Below are 21,718 nucleotides of genomic sequence, written 5' to 3' on the forward strand. Positions count from 1 at the left end.
GCCTGTGTGTTGGTTTAGCCCGTTCGAGGTATGAAATGGGTTCTGGTTTAGAAATACAATTGGACAGGGTGTTGCTGAGGCGGAATCTTAATATTGAATATGGTTCAGTACCCCCTGTGTAAGAAAGTGAACAGTACATTAAACACGCTCCAACAGAGATTCATTCTTCACAAACTAAAAAAATTTGCTCCAGATTCGTTGGCCGTCTAGAAGAAGGTTTGCCGATTTTACCGAGCGGTACAAAATCCCACTGGGACGTGAGTGTGAGTAGTCGGAGTGATTCAGGTGCAGAGAGAGACAACGTGGAAATAACCCCCTGTCCGATTTATAGCGGGTACTGTTAATAATCATCAAGTTCATTTTGAAGTATAATTATAATCCGACCGTACGCCTGTGTACAAGACGGGACGGTAGCGTGGTGGTTCGCACAGTGCTTTACAGCACAGGTGGCCACAGAGTACAGGGCGCCGTATACGACACTGCCGGTAAAGAATTTGTACTTTCTCCCCGAGACCGTGTGGGTTTCCTCCAGTGGCTCTGGTTTCCTCACACAGTCCAAAGACCTGCTGAATGTTGGATGGATTTCCGTGACGACTCCCTCCCAATCCCAAAACCACTGGGGTCCCTGGCCATTTATAGACTCCAGACCGACAGGTATTTTTTTACGATCTGCGGTTGACCCGACCAGTAGGAGTACCAGTCTCTGAGTTAGACCATCACCTGAGTACCAGCGCTCTTGACGGGAGACCACTTGAGCCAGGAAATGTTTGTCATGTCTCAGAGGCCCTGTGCTTCCTGATGATTTCACTTTATCTATTCCCTTGGGGTCCGCTTCTGCTGAGGGTTTCTGTGGTTTTCAGAGCATGGCCCCGTTATGGTCCTGGGAAACTTCCTGGGATCATCATAGGTCAGAAACATGGGAATGGCTCTATCCTGGGCCGATTCCCAGAAGCTCAAGAGTTCCCGAGACTGTAACCCCTGTTTCCGTTCCTGCCTCTGACATTCCCGAGTTTTCGACCTATGACGATCCCAAGAGGTTTCCCAGGAGTATTCCGACCTCCTCGGGGTTTCCAGTAAACAGATTGCAAACGCACACACCGCCCCATCGGCGCTATGTTTGTGTCATGAAGTTATTTTAGGGACCTGCCCAGCGCATGGAAGACTCCTTCTCTCCCTCAGGACCCGAAATGCTGGTCAAGGACAAGTATATTCAAGAGGCTCTTTCCGCAGGGTTTTTCAGATCCTGCACTTCCCTAGCGGGAGCAGGGTTCTTTGTGTGATCAGAAAGATGGACGTCTGACATCTTGCATCGATTATAGTGGCTTTAATAAAATAACAGTGTGAATCACTCCCACTTGTCAATAATTAACACAGTGTTTGAATCACTGCAAGGGGCAACTATTCTCGTAAAACTGAACCTGAGGAATGCCTCTAACTTAATTCGTATTCATTAAGGGGGCGAGTGGAAGACAGCTTTTAATGCCCCGACAGATCATTATGAATACTGATTGATAATATCCAGTTGTCTTTCAGACATTTATTAATGGCATTCTGAGGGGAATGCTTGACAAGTTCGTGTTCGTGCACCTCGATGACATTCTGATCTTTTGAAACGCTTATAGGGAACAGGTAACACATGTAAGTCCGGTTCTTCAGTACCTGTTCAGGAATTGCCTGTCTGTGAAAATAGAGAAGAGTGGACCCTGAAAAACCACGAGCCGTGTGGGAGTGGCCTACATGACCTACAGCCAATAACACTGGAATACAAGAATTGAATTGTAAGAAAGGAGCATAAAAGCAGAAGCTTCAAGTGTGCAGGCGGGTGTAACTCTGTAGACCAACTCTTGCAGATGTGAGGTTGGAAACGGGACTATGAGGAACATGCGACCTGCAGAAGGAAGTCATTGGTCTTATATTTCCTGTTCTTTGACCCTTCATTGGTCAGGAAAACTTAGTTGGTGAGCTCAAAGCCCCCACTTGTCCATTTACTTCACATGGTCCCCTTCGTTGTATTTGCCTCGAGTATCACCCCTGGAAGGGCACCACAATGTGTCAACAAAAACTGCCCCGCACACCTCCTTTCAACTAAACCACTCTTGGCGCACATGCGTACCACCTAGTCTGTGATATTGCGCTCTTGGGACAATAAAATCAATTGTTTATTCTATCTGTGACTCTGTACAAACATTCTTACAAACATTCGTTAAGTTATCCTTCAGCCTCCGCAGCCCCAGAGAAAACAACACGTTTGTCTAATCTCTGCTTGTTATTTACCTCGTGTCTCAACAAGTGTTACACATGCCAATTCACCTCCTTACCTACCAATATTCAAGGTCCCAAAGAGTCCTTGAGTCCTTATTATTAAAGAGTACTTTGATAATAAATTTACCCGGAATTGTCACGAAAGTAATGTAGGTTTGATTTATTGCTATAACGGTGTGGATGGTGATGAAGATTTCACAACCAGCTGGATTTGCTCTATCCAGTCCAAGGGTGGAACAACATTCCTTTCTTTTTACAATATTTTTATTTAGAGGAAAAAAAACCGAGATTTACAGAGTGCAACACATAGATACATCTCAACATGAAGTGTGTACATTCATATATTGTAATAAAATTGATCAAAATGTTACAGCATATCACATAAAGGTATACCACTCTGTAATCAAAAATTTAAAGATAGGTTATACATCATAAAAAAATTTTTTATATAAAAAGTCAACCCCCTACCAACTACCAAAGAAAAAAACTGTTAAACTTTATAAATTGGAAAAGTAATTTAGGAAAGGTCCCCAGATATCATGAAAAGATTGGTTCAAATTTAAGACTGAGCAGCGGATCTTGTTCTAAATTTAAATACGACATAATATCATGAAGCCATTGAAGATATGTAGGAGGGGTAGACTCCTTCCATTTTGGGCACCTCTGGAAGGGAATTTCATTCACCCATTACAATACGTCAATAAATCTTGCCCCGCAAATCTCCTTTATATATGAGGAGAGTTTGGCAGCGTTTGGCCTGAGCTTACTGGAATTTAGAAGAATGCGGGGGAAATCTGATTGTAACCTCCAGCATGTTGAAAGGACTAGATAATTTGTATGTGAAAATAATGTTTCCTCTGAAGGGGGTATCCAGAACTGGAGGGCAAAACTAAGGCACGGCCACCTAGAGCAGAGTTAAAGAGGAATATTTCAGCCAGAGAGTAGTGAATCTGTGGAATGTGCCCGAGGCCAAGTACGAGGGTATTTTTAAAGAGGAAATTGATAGGTTCCTGATTGGTTAAGACTTCAAAGGATATGTCGAGAAAGCAGGAACATGGGGTCGAGTGGAACCCGGGTCGACCAAGCTGAAATGGTGCAGCAGACTGGATGGGCTGAATGGCCTCATCCTGCTCCTATGTCTTATGGACAGAATCTCCTGCTGGCCACCGATTGTAATTCCCCTTCCCTTTCTCATTCCAACATGCCTGTCCATGGCCTCCCCACTGCCTCTATGACACGACTCCCCGCTTGGAGGAGTAACACCACGTACTTGGCCTCCACCACATTCCACAGACTCCCTACTCTCCAGCTAATTGCCCCAGGTTCCAGTATTTATCCCCCCCCCCCCTTCCCTTTCTCCCATTCTCTATTCAGGCTCCACTCTCACCTCCTCTTCTCTACTCACATCCCTTCCTAGGGTACACCTCCTCCTTACCGTTCCCCCATGGTCCACACTCCTCTCCCATCAGCTTCCTTCTTCAGCCATTTATCTCTTCTCCCTGTCACTCCCAGCTTCATACTTCATGTCCCTTCCCCCACCTACTCACCTTTCCCCTCACCTATCACCTTCCCACTTGTTCTCCTTCCCCTCTCACGCCATTATTATTCTCCCTTCTGCTCCCTTCCTTCCCATTGCGCAAGAAGGGTCTCAGCCTGATCCGTCAACTCATTATTCATCTCCTTGGATGCTGCCTGACCTGCTGAGTTCCTCCAGAATTTTGTTTTTATTACGCTGTTATAAAAATCGCAAAGATCATTGTGCCCAGCGCAGATCCTTGCAGAACACCACATGTCACTGACTTCCAGGCAGAATACCCTCTATCTGAACCACCCTCTACCTTCCAAGGAGAAGACAATTCTGTATCCACACATCCCAGCGCGGATCCCTGCAGAACACCACATGTCACTGACCTCCAGGCAGAATACCCTCTATCTGAACCACCCTCTACCTTCTATGGAGAAGACAATTCTGCATCCACAATTCCCCAAAAATTGAATGGGTTAATTTCAGTTCGAAGAAGGAGAAGTGATTTGATAGGTGTGTATAGCTTACGAGAGCATAGGTAGGGTGGCTAAAATTTTCTAGTTAGCTTGGGTGAACTACATGTGGAGATGATCGGCTAAGGGTGAAAGGTGAAAATTTTAAGGGAACATCTTCACTGAGAGTGTGGTGGGTGTGTGGAACGAGATGCCAGCAGAAGGTCAACATTGACGAGAGTTTTGGATGACTACATGTGTGGGAGAGTTCAGTACAGATCGGTGGGAGCAGGCAGAGTAATAGCTCGGCAAGGTCTAGATGGGCTAAATGGCCTGTTCTGTGCTGCAGTGTTTAAAGAAAAGTTGCTAATGTGAAGGGAAACTGCTGGCAAGGTCTAGAAGTAGAGACATGGATCGGAGCAGTGACGACACCCAAGTTTCAAGAACTTCACTGATGATATTATAGTGTGTATCACTTGTTGTCATAGAGAATTGGCCTTGCTCTTAGACCTGTGCATCAGTGTTTTATTCAGTCAACAGGACCTAGTCTGTTACTTCATTAAGTATTTTTGTATTTTTGGTTGCCAGTGTCCAATGACTTTTAGTGACATGATCATCATTGAGAGGTAAGTCTAGTCGCTGTAATATATCCATCTTGTTGGATGCAATTGACCCAGATTTATTCTTCTGCTGCGCATCCAATATCTGGTCCACGTGACGTCCACATGTCTGGTCTCCAACATCCACTGGTCCTCTCGGTAATCACCTGCTAGGACTTTTTCTCAAAACCAAATCTCAAAGTTCCATGCTGATCTGCTGGAAACCGGCTCAAATGCACTTTCTCCATAGATCTGGTTTCAGGATGTCTCGGCAAGATCTCAAACTCCTGTTCATGAACATCATTGCAGGTGTTTGATTTGTCGTCGCATGGACTGAGTTCCAATACACTAAAAAGAAAATTGTTCACCTTGTGCTTTACAGAAATGTCCTCCTTGTCCATAGTTTTGTTCGAATGCTTGAAGGTTTGGATAAAACTTTCAACTAACTCATTCGTTTCCGTGTGGTGGTGACCTGATTTGAGATATTTGATGCCATTTTCCTGCATGAATAGTCTAAACTCCCCTGACGTCTATTCTGGTCGCTTGTCACACATAATTTGTTCACCATCAGCAACTTGTGGAGAAGATAGTTGTCAGAGTGGAGGAAGAGCAGAGTGATCGACTTCACTGGTATGACCTTCTGCCACTTCGAATGAGCATCCACAGCAGCCAGAAACACAGAATCCATGTATATCCCAGCAAAGTCAATATCCAGAGATATCCATGATGAAGACGGCCATTCCCACAGGTGTAACGGTGCCTGTAGGGGTTCATTTTGAACTTCGTGGCATCCCAAACAGCTTTTATCCAAGTCTACAATCTGTCTATATATTCCCAGCCAGCACACTTAACTTTCATCTTCACTGTATCCAGGTGTCTTTCATGCAGAGTTTCTAACGCCCTGATGCACAGTTTACAGGGAAATACATCACAAGGTCAACACATCACCATTCTTTGACATACCAACAGTTGGTCTCATGTCACTGAGAGCGCTGGAAATATAGGGCTGCCTGTGAGCTGGCCATCCTTGCATGGTGATGTCATAGACTTCCGACAATGTTGGGTCATTCCTTGTTTCTCTTTGTGTTATTGAATGTGTTACTGGAGTTGATACACCAATGAAGTCTAAAAAGTCGACTGTGCTCTTTTCCGTAGATGCTGCCTGGCCTGATGAGTTCCTTCAGCATTTTGTGTGTGTTGGACACAATGCTTGGACTTACAGCATCTGCAGATTCTTTCATTTTCCCTTACAAAAGGAGCATGCCATATAAGAATAGGGTTGAGTGAACACGGCCTTTCTTCCTTGGAGCGACGGAGGATGAGAGGTGATTTGATAGAGGTGTACAAGACAATGAGAGTCATTGATCGTGTGGATAGTCAGAGGCTTTTTCCCTAGGGCTGAAATGGCTAGCACGAGAGGACATAGTTTTAAGCTGCTTGGAAGTTGGTACAGAGGAGATGTCAGGTGTAAGTTTGTTTACCCAGATTGTGGTGAGTGCTTGGAATGGGCTGCTGGCAGCAGTGGTGGAGGCGGAAACAATAGGGTATTTTAAGAGACTCCTGGATGGGTATATGGAGCTTAGGAAAATAAAGCGCTATGGGTAAGCCTAGTTTCTTCTAAGGTAGGGACTTACTCGGTACAGCTTTGTGGGGTGAACGGCTTGTATTGAGCTGTAGGTTTTCTGTGTTTCTATGTTACATACCTCGAGCAGACTGAGCAAACACACAGGCCCGTATCCTAGCAACAATCAGGACTCGCAGCCGAAGCAGACAAACAGGTTTGGTAAAACAATGCCGAGGACTGTTGGGGGTTGGGCAGAACACTCCGGGAGGGGGAGGCACAGAATCCCAACTTTAAACGGAGCCTGTCTGAGGGGCGAACAGCAGATTTCCTTCAGAAAGCCTCAAAACAGGGCAAAACTGTGTTGCCTCTCCCAGTCCATCAGTAATAACCCCACTGGCTGAATATACAGGTAACTTAAAACCTTAAAATGGGTTTAACGAGGAGAAAGATTCCAATGAAGACACTTGGGGGACGTGGATAATGAAGACGTGGGCCATCTCAAAGTTGGGATAGTGAAGGGATACTGCGTATCCACTGGGAGGCTGACAAATCTAGAGGGATATCTTCCCAGCTGCCCACATCATCACATCCTTACAATGAAGCTGGTCGGGTGTTTAAGAATGCATATGGTGTGTTGGACTTCATTAGTCGGGACATTAATCTCAAGGGCCATGTTGAGCTCTCTGAAAGTCTAGTTAGACGACACTGAGAGTTTTGTGTCAGTTCTGGTCTCCTCCTGATAGGAAAGTCGTGGAGGTTTTAGAGAGGGAGAGTAGGAAATTTACCCAGGGCATTGTTTTGTTTGCGGGTGTACAGCTGAATCAGAGCAAACTGGAACTTGAACCTGAAGCGGTCGGGGAAAGGCTGCTGGAATGTAAACATCCCTCACCATAGACGAGCCAGTTCTACATTAACCCTCCATCTCCCTTGGCAGAGTCCAACACTTCTGAATGTGAGGACGTTGGAGGATTCCCTCAAAGCAGCTGCACAGGTTGATAGACCGAAAGGCCGTGATAGAAAGGAGCACAATGGGAACATTAGGCCCATTGAGTCTGCCTGCCATCCCACCATGACTGATTTCTTCTTCTATGCAAATTCTGTTTGATTTCTGATCCTCAGGGTTCTTCCGGGACCGTGTCCATATAGTGACGCAGTGGGCAGAAGCTTCTGGAATGATGAGCTCAATTGTTGTTATCTGTGAGAGTGGCCACACTCAGGGTGGAGGACTGGTCATCAGCAGACACCCTACAATCGTGATGTAGGAACTACGAGCCTATTTAAATGACAAAAACACAAATTAAAAAAAATACACAAATAAGAATAGCCGAAACACACCGAATCGTTGGTCACTGATTCCTACCCGCTTTGCCCTGGGCAAAGCAGCATGAGGGAGAGAAATGCAGGACACACCATTAAAGAGTCGCTTCTGACCGTGAACATAGAATTATAGAACCAAAAACAGGCCACTCATCCCACCTATCAGACGCCAAACTACCGTGCAGCCTCGACCCATCGACCGGATGCGTCGCTCCCCAAATCCCAGCCCTCATTACCTGTGCAGATCACTCTGAAATGTGGAAACCGAAGCCGCATCCACCACTTGCGCTGGCAGCCCGTTCCACACTCTCACCCCCTGAGTGAATGTTCCCACCTCACCTTCCCCTTCGGCACTTCAATGAAAAAACGTCTGAAATAGCCTCTCACATTTTTGCAAGAGCGACCGGCCCCATTTATTGGGCAGCAGGACAGACCATCTTTAATTACTCACAAAGTTTATTGAAGACTGCACCTGTTAGACCATGATGCACTCCACAATGTAGTTACGATCATGTTACAAAATAAACATAATTATCTATCTGTATCCGGTATACAAACAACATATACACATTTACACATCCCCATCACCAGAGACATTGAATATTCCACCGTGTATGTTCGGAAAGGCACCACTAAGCAAAGCCAAGCATATCGACCCCGTTTAAAACACTTTATTAAATATAACAGGGAAGACATTGAAGTGCGTACAGTCAGCAGAATGACAACAGAACGACAAGACAATGTTTGTGTGTGTAAGGAGTGTGTTGATCGAGCGCTGCCCGTCACAAGCCGAATGGCCGAATCCTGCTCCTGTATCTTATGGTCTCCCATCGTCATAGAGCCTCAAATGCGGCTGCACGTGTTGATAGACCGAAGGGCGATGAGATAAAGGAGCATAATGAGATCATTCGGCCCTTCCAGTCTGCCTGCCATCCCATCATGACTGATTTTTCCTCCTGTGGAAACTCTGTTTAATTTTTGATCCTTAGAGTTCTTCTGGGAGTTAAAAATAACTAGTGACCTTAATTGCAAAATTTCAGTTTATCTTAGAGTACAAACAATCATACAAATTCTCAGCAAACTAAACAAAGAGCTGAGAACGATGGCAAGAAGTGTAAGGCAAAAAAAGTCAGCGCTTCTGAAAAATCTATCACTTCTATAATAAGATAAAGGAACTTACTTTGATGATGATGAATTAATTAATTAAATTCTTCTCCTGCTTCCAGCCGGGTAAAGGTGTCAATTTTAACTGGTGTTTCCATTGCAAACTCTGCCATCTTCATCGGGGATGATGCCTGGGCATGTCTATTCCAGTGGTATATATATTTCCATCAGCCGGCCCGATTAGATATACCTGGTTGGAAGTCTGAGAAGAGTTTAAACGTCATCTACGCTGGGAAAGCACTGGGTCCTTTACTTTAAATTAATACGCTGCATAATTTCAACTGTGGGCACCAGAAATATTGGTGTATATTAGACCAATAGCAAAGGTAGGAAAGGTGTGGTCATCAAGAGATATATTAGGGAGTGAGGTAGAAAGCTGAAACGCAGGACCTCAGGCGTAGTGATCCCTCGATTCTGCCTGAGCCACGTGCCAGTGAAAGTAAGAACAGGATGATTGACAGATGACAGTGTGGCTGTGAAACTGGTGCAGAGGGGCAAGGCTTCTGATTCTGGGATCATTAGTGAACATAGGACCTGTACAACAGGGACTGTTTACACCTGAACTCGGTGGTGGGGTGGGGGGGGGGGGGTGGGTAAGTGTCTGCTGATATCCACGCGGGTAGGATTGCTACAGCTGTCCGAAAAGTTTTAAACTAATTTGGCAGCAGATCTGAACTGGAGTGATAGGGCTGAGGAGAATGTTTTTAGTTTTCAAACTGCGGCAGTGTGTAGTGAGACTGCCACCATTGAGAGGCTGACGATAGGGCAACATTTCAGTGGGCGGGATGAGTTTCAATGCAAAAGGGCGAGAAAATGAAAAAGGTGATGAATACGGAACTGAAGGTTTTATATTTGAATGTGAGCAATACATGGAGTAAGGGAGATGAACTTGTGTCACAGTTACAGATTGGCATTGTGGGCATCACTGAATGGTGGCTGAAGGAAGATTATAGCTGGGAGCTTCATGTCCAAGGATACAGATTGTACTGAATGGAGAGGCAGGTAGGCAGAGGGGTGGGGAGGTTCTGTATGTAAAAATGAAATCAAATCTTCTAACTGGTGAAATGGGATTGCAAGGTTTAGAATAAAGACATATAGGGGTGAATCCTGATGCACTCAAATATTTTCTATTTCATATTTGTAATTACTTTTTTCACTTTTTGGTGATATATTTTCACATTGACACAAAAGAGTTTTTATTTCTGTTGATCAGTGTGAATTAAACAAATCTAAATCCACTCTGTCTCCATGTTGTAAAACAATAAAAGATGAAAACTTCCAAGGTGGCCGCATACTTTTTATAAGCACTGCAAGTGCAATTATGAAGAAAGCACGGCAGTGCCTCTCCTTCCTTTGAAGTTTGCAAAGCTGCAGTATGACTTCGAAAACTTTGACAAACATCTACAGATGTGCGGTGGAGAGGAGCTGCATCGTGGCCTGGTATGGAAACAGCAAAGCCCTTGAAAGGAAAATCCTACACAAAGTAGTGCATATGGCCCAGTACATCACGGGTAAAACCCTCCCCTCCACCGAGCACATCTCTATGGAGTGCTGTCACAGGAAAGCAGCATCCATTATGAAGGACGCCCACCAACAAGGACATGCTCTCTTCTCACTGCTGCCATCTGGAAGAGGGTGCGGGATCCTCAGGCCCACACCACCAGGTCAGAAACAGTGACTACCCCTGAACCATAAAGGCTCTTGAACCAGAGGGCATAACTTCACCGAAATTCAGTAAACCATTCACTGAACCGCTCCCACAACCTCTGGACTCACTTTCCAGGACTCTTCATCTCATGTTCTTGATCATTATTTCTCATTTATTTATTATTATTATTTCCTTTATATTCACAGTTTATTGTCTTTTGCATTAAGTTTTTTGTCACACACACACACACACACACACACACACACACACACACACACACACACACACACACACACACACACACACACACACACACACACACACACACACACACACACACACACACACACACACAGAACAGGGTGAGCTGCCTCCATGACTATCACCCAGTGGTGCTCACATCTACTGTGATGAAGTGCTTTGACGGATTGGTCATGTCTGGAATCAACTCCTGTCTGTGCATGGACCTGGACCCACTGCAATTTGCGGATTGCCACAATATACCTACAGTAGATGCAATCTCACTGACTCTCCACTCAGCCTTAGATCACCAGGACAATAGCAATACACAAGTCAGGCTGCTGATTACAGCTCAGCGTTCAACAAAATCAGACCCTCAATTGTAATCAACAAGCTCCAAAACCTGGGCCTCTGTACCTCCTTCTGCACATGGATCCTCACCAGGAGACCACAGTCTGTGTGGATCAGAAATAACATCTCCTCCTTGCTGACAATCAACACTGGCACACCTCAACGATGCGTGCTCAGCCCACTGCTCTACTCTCTCTACACCCACGTCTGAGTGTCCAGGCTCATCTATAAACTTGCCGTTGACACAACTATTGCTGCTGGAATTTCAGATGGTGACGAGGAGGAGTACAGGAGTGAGATAGATCAGCAAGTTGAGTGGTGTCAGAGCAACAACCTTGCACTCAACATCATGAAGACAAAGGAATTGATTGTGGATTCAGGAAAGGAATGTCGAGGGAACACACACCAGTCCTCATCGTGGGAACAGAAGTGAAAAGGGTGAGCAGTTTCCATTACCTGCCTGTCAACATCTCTGAGGAACTATCCTGGGCCCAACATATTGATGCAGTTACAATGAAGGCACAACATCGGCTATATTTCATTCGGAGATTGAGGGGAATCAGTCTGTCACTTAAGACACTTGCAAATTTCTACAGATGTACTGTGGAGAGCATTCTAACTGGTTGCATCACTGCCTGGTGTGGAGAGGCCACTGCACAGGATCGGAAAATGCTGCAGAAAGTTGTAAACTCAGCCAGCTTCTTCATGGGCACTGGACTCCACAGCATCCAGGACACATTCAAAAGATGATGCCACAAAAATGTGTTATCCATCATTAAGGATCACCATCTCCCAGGACATGCCTTCTTCCCATTGCTACCATCAAGGAGGATGTACAGGGGCCTGGAGACAGACTCACTGGTTCAGGAACAGCTTCTTCCCCAGCCGGTGATATTAAACCTGATTCTGATACACAAACACACACAGCTGGGCTCAGACATACAACACTCCCAAATTCCTGCCTTTGTGACATCCTGCTTGCTCCGTAGACCCCGGTATGAAGCTCAAACTGTTGCAACACCTGCCCTTTAAATTCATGGCTGAGGCTGTGTTGTGTCTGTTGACTGTTTGAGTTCAATATTAAATGAAGAGCATTGAATGGGAAGGAAGGTTTGAATAGAAGAATAAAGATCTCCTCTGAAGGTATATGGGGTCCTGGTGAGAGCGTACATGGAACACTGTGCACAGGTCTGGTCTCCCTCCCAGAGTCAGCCTGTGGGTGAAGGGAATGAAGAGAATGTTTCAGACATTGATTTGGTAGGGGGTGGTGAGGTAGTGTCCTCAATGAGATTACACTGACTGGGCCTGTCTCAAAACTTGGACAAATAAGAGGTGGTCTGACTGAGATGGACACAGTCTCACAGGGTATTGACAGGGTGGGGGCAGCAATTACATTTTTCCTCACAGGGTGTTGAATAAGGGGTCACAGATTCAGATTCCGATGTCGGCTCACAGGACGATGATGAGGAGTGCAGAGAACCTTTGGATTATTTTTCCCACAAGTTTTCTAAATTCACAAGGAATATTGAAGGGCTCAGCGAAGATGGGAACGTTGCAGGAAAGTGTCGCTGAGGTCAAAGATCAGCCATGTTCGGAGGAAATACCGAACTGGCGCAAGGGGCTGAATGGCCAAGCCTACTTATTTTTTTAACTGCCCGGTCTTTCCCTGCCGAGGATCGGGGCCTGTTGTCAGGAGTTACCTCCCAGACCTGACTCCTGATGCTGGGAGCCCGGATCTGGCCCACAGCGGCTGCCGACTGATCTCCAGAGCTCTCACTGCTCCCCTGTGCATTCTGACAGGCTGAAGACCAGGGCAGAACAAGGCGCAAAGGTAAACTCATGGTTTAGAAAATATGAAACAGACTATTCAGCCCCTTACACCTGTTGTGCCCTTCACTCAGAACATAACACGATAAGACCATAAGACATAGGGGCAGAATTGGACCATCTGGCCCATCGAGTTTGCTCCGCCATTCGATCACAGCTGATCCGTTTTTTTCCCCCCTCAACCCCAATTCCTGGTCTTCTCCCCGTAACCTTTGATGCTGTGTCCAATCAGGAACCTATCAATCTCTGCTTTGAATACACCCAATGAGGTAGCCTCTACAGCTGCATGTGGCAAACAGATTCCACAATTCACCAAACTTTGTCTGAAGACATTTCTCCGATTCTCTGTTTTGAAAGGGCGCCCCCTTATCCTGAGGCTGTGCCTCTTGTCCGAGACTCTCACACCATGGGTAACATCCTTTCCACATCTACTCTGACTACCTGTTAACATTCAAAAGTTTTCAATCAGATTCCCCTCACCATTTTGAATTCAACCGAGTACAGACCCAGAGCCATCAAACATTCCTTATATAATAACCCTTTCATATCTGGAATCATCCTTGTGAAATTCTATCCTCTCTATGTCTGACCTTTGAACTCAACACCACTTTCCTGCAATGTCCCCATCAGTGCAGAGCCCCAGAATATGTCTATTAAATTTAGAAACCCAGTGGAGAAAATTCCAAAGATTCGCTGCACTGGTGAGGAAATTTCTCCTCATCTCAGTCCTGCTGAGGTGAACTGTGATATTCAGTCTGTGAACCCTGGTTCCACAATCATTCCTGCCCCGACCCTGTCAATATCCTGTGAGATTGAGCCTGTCCCTTTTACTTCTCTAATTCTGAGACAGGCCCAATGCGATCAGTCTCAGTCAAACCACTTCCGTTTTCACTCGTTTTGATACGATGATTGGTTGTGGGAGCATCTCAATAGACGGTAAGTGAATGTAGTCATCCTGTGTTGTTCCCGAGCCTGATGGTTGAGGGGCAGTAACTGTTCCTGAACCTGGTGGTGTGAGTCCTGAAGTTCTTGTACCTTCTGCCTGATTTCAGCAGCGGGAAAAGAGTCTGCCCTGTGTGGTGAGCATCTCTGATGATGGATGCTGCTCTACTCCGACAGTGTTTCATGTCGATGTGCTCAGTGGTTGTGAGGATCCACCCGGGATGTACCGGGCCGAATCCAACACCTTGTGTCGGTTCATTAGGAGGGTGATGAAATAGTTTGATCATCATGCCAATCTTTACCAGGCTGGGGGAGAGGGCCCCTCCCAGTCTGATCCTTGCTGCATGCCCGGAGATCACTCCCACAGCGCGCTGTCCCGAGATTACTGCAGTGGAGACGAGAGGGCCCCTCCCAGTCTGATCCTTGCTGCATGCCCGGAGATCACTCCCACAGCGCGCTGCCCCGAGATTACTGCAGTGGAGACGAGAGGGCCCTCCCAGTCTGATCCTTGCTGCATGCCCGGAGATCACTCCCACAGCGCGCTGCCCCGAGATTACTGCAGTGGAGACGAGACGGTCACTCACCTCTTTGCGGACTGTGGGCTGGCGAAGATCTGTGGAGAAAGATGCAAGGGCCGGGACTTCCAGTAAGATGGCGATTGCTTAGTTGCTCCGAACTTTTGTTCCGTTACTGTCGCTATCTTTGCACTAAATGTCTCCATTTTTAAAACCTTAGTTAGGAACTTTTTCTGTATCTCTTACTTGCCTGTGAACACATCTAACTTACAATGTGATGCACCATCAATAACTCACGCTGAGACTTAGGAAGTGAGATATCGGCTTTTATTGACTGAAGAACAACACTACATCCTGGGAAAATGAGGGAGAGCAGCAGACCACAGTCGCCTTTATACAGGGGTCTGTGGGAGGAGCCACAGGAGCAGTCAGCAGGGTCTGTGGGAGGAGCCACAGGAGCAGTCAGACAGGTATATCTAGTTCACCACACAATGTCTAGCAAGAGTTCTAAATCCGGGAGAAAGGAAGTTACGGCTCTCTCAGACGAGACCCTGGTTACGCTCGGACAGCTCCTAGACGAAATTTTAAAGGAATTCAAAACCGCTTTCAAACAGTTGGAAGACAAACTGGATCGGATCAACGATAAAGTGGACAAACATGCTGAACACTTATCTCGCATCGATTCAACTTCTGAAGATTTAGAAAGTCGTGTTCGATACTTGGAGACTCTCTGTTCCAGCTTAGAGGAAAAATGTAACAAACTCCTTTCCAAAATGGTGGATCTCGAAAATCGCAGCAGACGCTGCAATCTTAGAATTCTTGGATTGCCAGAGGCCACCGAACAGGGATCAACAGTGAAGTTTTTCGCCGAGTTTCTCTGTGAGATATTCGGGAAAGATTTGCTTCCGAACCCGCCCGAGCTCGAACGGGCACACCGGGTCTACGTTCCCAACGGAATTCTGGGCTCCCGCCCGCGACCAGTAATCTTGTGCTTCCATCAATACCAGATAAAACACCGTCTGATTGTGGAGGCACGTCGCAGAGGTTTTTTTTATTTTCCAGGATACAACCATTCGCTTTGTGGAAGATTTTGCACCCCAGACCTTAAAGATGCGCGCTGAGTTTAAAGGCGCAATGAAAGTGCTTTTTGATCGTGGTTTTAAACCCTCTCTTTGTACTCCTGCGGATCTACGAATCAAGCTTAATACTGGAAAATACAAGTGGTTCAAATCAGTGAAGGAAGCTGAAGCATTTGTGGCAAGTCTTCCGGCTATCCAGTCATCTTCTGAACCCGATCGGACCTCCTAAAACGGTGGATAAGTACTCCTCGTAGTAAAATTACTTTTTCTGGATTCAGACATTACTTGAATCACTCAGACATTATCCATTGAAACTCTAATGGCTGTTGACAATCTCTCCCTGGATTTGGTGTGTGTGTAATCTATTTTTATTCTTGTATAACTTTATCTACAGAGTTCTACAACTGACTCTAACTTGTTTTGGAGGTTTGAAGTCTTCAGTGAAGTCCTCCCTGTTTGTTGGTTCACAGTTTAATTGCTGATTTATTTTTCCTTTTTTTCATATTTATTTATTTTTTTTCATTCCTTCACCCCTTTTTTCTAATCTCTGAATTTTTTTCTCTCCTCTCTGTAAATGGTTGATAAATACTCGTCTTGAATTTATAATTTTCCCCTTCCTCTCTTTTTTTTTTACTTTTTTTCCCTTTGTCTTACTTTATTCTTCTATAATTTTTTGCGGGTAGGTTAGTTTTGGTTTTCTTCCGATTTTCTCTGTATTAAGTTTTATATTTCTGCAGAAGGTGTTCTAATCTGTAGTTATGTTTTCTAGTGCATAAACTAGTTACTATTTGCTATAGTATTTATACGGAACTGCTGTTAATGACACAGATCTGGAAGTTGTATTTGGGTTAATTTTTTTGGTAGAGCTAGCTACTTGTTCTGGTAGCCGTCTAGTTTTGGGTTGTGTGGATGGGGTGGATTTTCCAGTTCCAACATCACTCACTGTATTTATTGTTTCTCTTTATTGCTCAGGACATGTATATGTTTTGATTTTACGAATCTATGTTTACGTCTATGCTCCCAGACTGCTATTGTACTGCTTGACTTTTTATCTGCCTGCTGCCTTTTATGCATTAGTAATTGATAATGACTAGTGCACTTAAATTTGTGAGCTGGAATGTAAAGGGATTGAATCACCCTGTTAAAAGGAGGAAGGTATTCTCACATATCAAACAACTCAAAGCTGACATTGCTTTCCTTCAAGAAACTCATATTCGTTGTTTTGATAACTCCCGGCTTCTGTCAAAGTGGGCGGGTCAGCATTTTCATTCATCCTTTGCCGCTAAAGCTAGGGGAGTCTCCATTCTTATTAACTCAAATATTCCTTTTGAACTCCATAATAAAATATCTGATACAAATGGCCGTTTTATTATTGTTTCTGGTAAACTATATAACACTAAAGTTGCACTAGCAAACCTGTATGCCCCCAACTTTGATGATGTTAACTTTTTTGAACGGTTTTTCCCCTCACTACCAGACTTAAACTCATACTCTCTTATACTGGGTGGTGACTTCAACTGTTGGTTGGATCCTAATCTGGATCGATCGTCCTCTGTTACCAGATCACCTACTAAATCTGCCTTAGCTATCCAATCGTTACTCTCTAATTTTGGTATCTCTGATATATGGCGTTTCCTTCATCCTACGGAGAGAGATTATTCTTTTTTCTCACATGTTCACCATACCTTCTCTAGAATTGACTATTTCTTACTCGATAACCAACTTATTCCATTTGCCCACTCTTGTGACTATCAGAGTATACTGATCTCTGACCATGCCCCAATTACCCTTTCTCTGAACTTTCCTGGTCTCCCTCAGAGGAATAAACACTGGCGGTTTAATTCAACTTTATCATCGGATGATGATTTTTAAAAATTTATTAAGGATCAGATAACCTTTTATTTTAACAGGAATACATCACCTGAAGTGCCATCCCAGATTGTCTGGGATGCCATGAAAGCATATCTGAGGGGTCAAATAATCTCTTACACAGCAAATCTCAACAGAAGATCCCATGCAGATCGATTAGACCTCATTAACCAGATTAAAGAATTGGATCAACTAAATGCTCAAACTAAGAACCCTGAATTACACAAGAAGCACGTTGAACTCCAAACTAAATTTAACCTTCTGTCCACTCAACCTGTCGAACGCCAACTTCTCGAAAGCAAGAGTCGCTTTTACATTCATGGGGATAAGTCTGGTAAATTCCTAGCCAATCAGCTGAGGCGTTCCAAAGCCAAACAACATATTACAAAGATCCGGAAGGAGAACGGAAACTTTACATCGGATCATTTAGAAATTAATGACGCATTTAATTTTTTTTATTCTCGGCTTTATTCCTCGGAATCTCTGAATGACAATATCTCTGTTGATCAATTTTTACAGAATCTGAATATCCCCTCACTTTCATCTGATTTCAAAGCCAAACTCAATGCGCCTATATCATCAGAAGAAGCAACTTTTGCAATTTCTGCACTGTCCTCAGGGAAATCTCCTGGACATGATGGGTTCCCTGTAGAATTTTATAAATCATTCTCTTCACTTCTTTCTCCTCAGTTACTTTCAGTATTATCTGACTCGTTTAATTATGGCAAATTGCCACCCTCTTTCAATGAGGCATCTATTATTCTTCTTTTTAAAAAGGGCAAAGACCCAACAGAGTGTTCCTCGTATAGGCCGATCTCTCTGCTCAGTGTTGATGTAAAGATCTTAGCTAAAGTTTTGGCTCATAGATTAGAAACCGTTATTCCCTCCATTATCTCTGATGACCAAACAGGCTTTGTTAAAAACCATCTCCCTTTTTTTAACATTCGGCTTTTATTTAATATCTTATACTCACCTCCAAGTGGGATTCCTGAATGTGTTATTTCCCTCGATGCGGAAAAAGCATTTGATCATATGGAGTGGAACTACCTTTTTGCAGTCTTAGAAAAATTTGACCTCGGCCGAAGTTTCATCTCTTGGATCCAATTGCTGTACCTGTGTCCTACTGCTTCTGTTTTAACTAATTTTCAGAAATCCCAAGTACTTAATCTCAAACGTGGCACCCGTCAGGGATGCCCCTTAAGTCCCTTTCTCTTTGATATGGCTATAGAACCTCTGGCGATAGCATTTCGAAACTGTCCTGAATTGACCGGGATTTGGAGAGGGTGTGTTGAGCTTAAAGTTTCTCTCTATGCTGATGACTTATTACTCTTTCTCTCAAATCCGTCTACATCCTTACCTCTAATGTTTTCACTTCTTGACCAGTTTAGCCAGATCTCTGGCTATAAACTTAATTTACATAAGAGTGAACTTTTCCCAATTAATAAAGAAGCACAAGAACTAACATGTCGTTATCTCCCTTTTAAAGTAGTCCATAATCAATTTACTTATCTTGGAATTACAGTCACAAGGAAGTTTAAAGATCTCTTTCGTGAAAACTTTGCCAGTCTTTCAGATGCTATAAAACAGAGTCTGGTACAATGGTCACCTCTATCTATGTCTTTGGTAGGTCGTATTAATGTTGTTAAAATGTATGTTCTCCCCAAACTTTTATACTTATTTCAATCTATCCCAATTTTTATTCCTAAATCTTTTTTTGATTCCTTAGACTCTATTATTTTGTCATATCTGTGGCAGAATAAGCGCTCTAGAATTAATAAAATCCACCTCCAAAAATCTAAAAAAGAGGGTGGCATGGCTTTACCTAACTTTTGTTTATATTATTGGGCAGCTAATATACGTTGTGCTACCTTTTGGTCTTTCTTCCACGGCCAACCCGAGTGCCCTAACTGGGTGGCAATGGTGTTGAGCTCCACTAAAGAATTATCTATCTCTGCACTTCTTGGCTCTGCACTCCCTAGTAGTCTGCCCAGATCAATAGCTAATCCTCTTGTTAGACACACTTTGCGTATATGGGCTCAGTTCAGGAAATGCTATGGTTTCCAGGGGTTTTCCGTTTCCAGCCCTGTCGCACATAATCACCTTTTTTTACCTACTATGTACGATTCAGCATTCCATGTTTGGTATAGAAAGGGCATTAGACATTTTGAAGATCTTTTCATTGATAATCGCTTCGCTTCTTTTCAGCAGCTCTCTGTTAAGTTCAATCTGCCTAACGCTCATTTTTTCAGATATCTCCAAATCCGACACTTTATTGCTCCTTTAATTCCTAATTTTCCTGAAATGCCTGCGAAAAATGCTATGGACCTATTTCTTTCCATTAATCCACTAGGTAAAGGTTTAATATCAATTATCCGAGATAAACTAGCAGCCTTACGACGGGCCCCTGTGGATAAAATTAAAATGGCCTGGGAGCAGGATTTAAATATCTCCTTATCCGAGGAGAGCTGGGACTGAGTTCTCAAATCGGTTAACTCAACCTCTCTTTGTGCTCGCCATTGCCTTTTACAGTTTAGGATTGTTCATAGAGCCCATATGTCTAAATCTAAACTATCTCGATTCTACCCTAGCATTAGTCCGCTCTGTGATAAATGCAAGAGGGGCGTGGCCTCTCTCATCCATATGTACTGGTTCTGTCCTAGCTTGGAGAAATTCAGGAAAGATGTCTTCACTACGTTATCGTGTATTCTGAATCAGCACCTAGAACCAAACCCCTTAATTGCTCTGTTCGGTTTTTGGGGCGAAACAGATTTATGTCTGGGTCCGACCAAATGCCGAATATTATCCTTTGCCTCTCTCCTGGCTAGACGCTTGATCCTCCTTAGATGGGGAGATGGTGCCCCGTCCACTCATGCACAATGGCTTAACGACATTATGGCCTGCTTGGACCTCGAAAAAAATTCACTATTCAGTTCTTAATTCGGATCTAAAGTTCCATAAGGTCTGGGGACCTTTTATCGAGTACTTTCATAACCTTCCTCTTGACTAGGGTTTTTTTTTCTTCTTTTCGGTCCCTTGCTTTCAGCTCCCTTCAGCTGGTAGTAGGCATTATTATCCTCTGTTGCTAAGTGTATTCACAGTCTGGGAGTTTGACTGTCCTGACTTATACTCTCTATATTGTGTTGTGGTTGGTCTGGAGTTGTTGCTGTTTTTTCTTGTGTTGTGGGGCTTGGGGAGGATACTAAGCTTACTTGTCTTTAATTTAGGTGCTTTTTTGTTAAATTCTCTTCCTTTGTAGCATATTGTATTGTATGCTTAACTTTACACTGTATTAATGCTCCTTATTGGGATTTGGGGTTGTTAATTTGTAAAATGTTTTGAAAAACTAATAAAAAAATTTAAAATAGATGCAAGGACCTGTGTCATCCTGTGTTGTTCCCGAGCCTGATGGCTGAGGGGTAGTAACTGTTCCTGAACCTGGTGCTGCGAGTCCTGAGGGTCTTTTACCTTCTACCTGATTGCAGCAGCGAGAAAAGAGCCTGGCCTGGGTGGTGAGCATCTCTAATGATGGACGCTGCTCTACTCCGACAGCGTTTCATGTCGATGTGCTCAGTGGTTGGGAGGATCCACCCGGGATGTACCGGGCCGTATCCAACACCTTGTGTCGGTTCATCAGGAAGGTGATGAACTACTTTGATCATCGTGCCAAACCTTACCTGGGGGAAGAAGAAAATTGCTAATGCCTCCGCAATCTCCACAGCTACTTCCTTCAGAACACGAGGGTGCATTCCATCTGGTCCTGGGGATTTATCTACCCTTAGACTGAGGGAAATGGCAGTCGAGATTTCGAGTTCAGACAGTCCAGTTGAAGGACTTGAAAGTCGATTGTACATTTCCAGGCATGCAGGAAATCACTCCCACAGCGCACTGCCCCAAGATTACTGCAGTGGAGACGAGAGGGCCCCTCCCAGTCTGATCCTTGCTGCATGCCCGGAGATCACTCCCACAGCGCGCTGCCCCGAGATTACTGCAGTGGAGACGAGAGGGCCCCTCCCAGTCTGATCCTTGCTGCATGCCCGGAGATCACTCCCACAGCGCGCTGCCCCGAGATTACTGCAGTGGAGACGAGAGGGCCCCTCCCAGTCTGATCCTTGCTGCATGCCCGGAGATCACTCCCACAGCGCGCTGTCCCGAGATTACTGCAGTGGAGACGAGACGGTCACTCGCCTCTTTGCGGACTGTGGGCCGGCGAAGATACGTGGAGAAAGATGCAAGGGCCTGTGCCACAGCAGCTGCGTGACAGAAGGCTCACTGATCCTCGGGTAAAGACATTGCACGGTTTATCCCTGTGAATATTTCATGGCAAATAATGCTTATTTTGATTTTAAAAAAAACATCAACGTCTG

The 21,718-nt window shown here is 44.5% G+C and overlaps 1 protein-coding gene across 1 annotated transcript in view; it reads left to right on the forward strand.

The window, feature by feature from the left end:
* Positions 1-21,718, forward strand: part of LOC140720517 (uncharacterized) — a gene marked incomplete at its 5' end in the record, with an annotated part of 422,150 nt that overhangs the window by 135,779 nt on the left and 264,653 nt on the right. The window lies entirely within an intron of this gene.

The sequence above is a fragment of the Hemitrygon akajei genome, unplaced genomic scaffold, assembly GCF_048418815.1.
Source record: "Hemitrygon akajei unplaced genomic scaffold, sHemAka1.3 Scf000044, whole genome shotgun sequence".
Lineage (NCBI taxonomy): Eukaryota > Metazoa > Chordata > Chondrichthyes > Myliobatiformes > Dasyatidae > Hemitrygon > Hemitrygon akajei.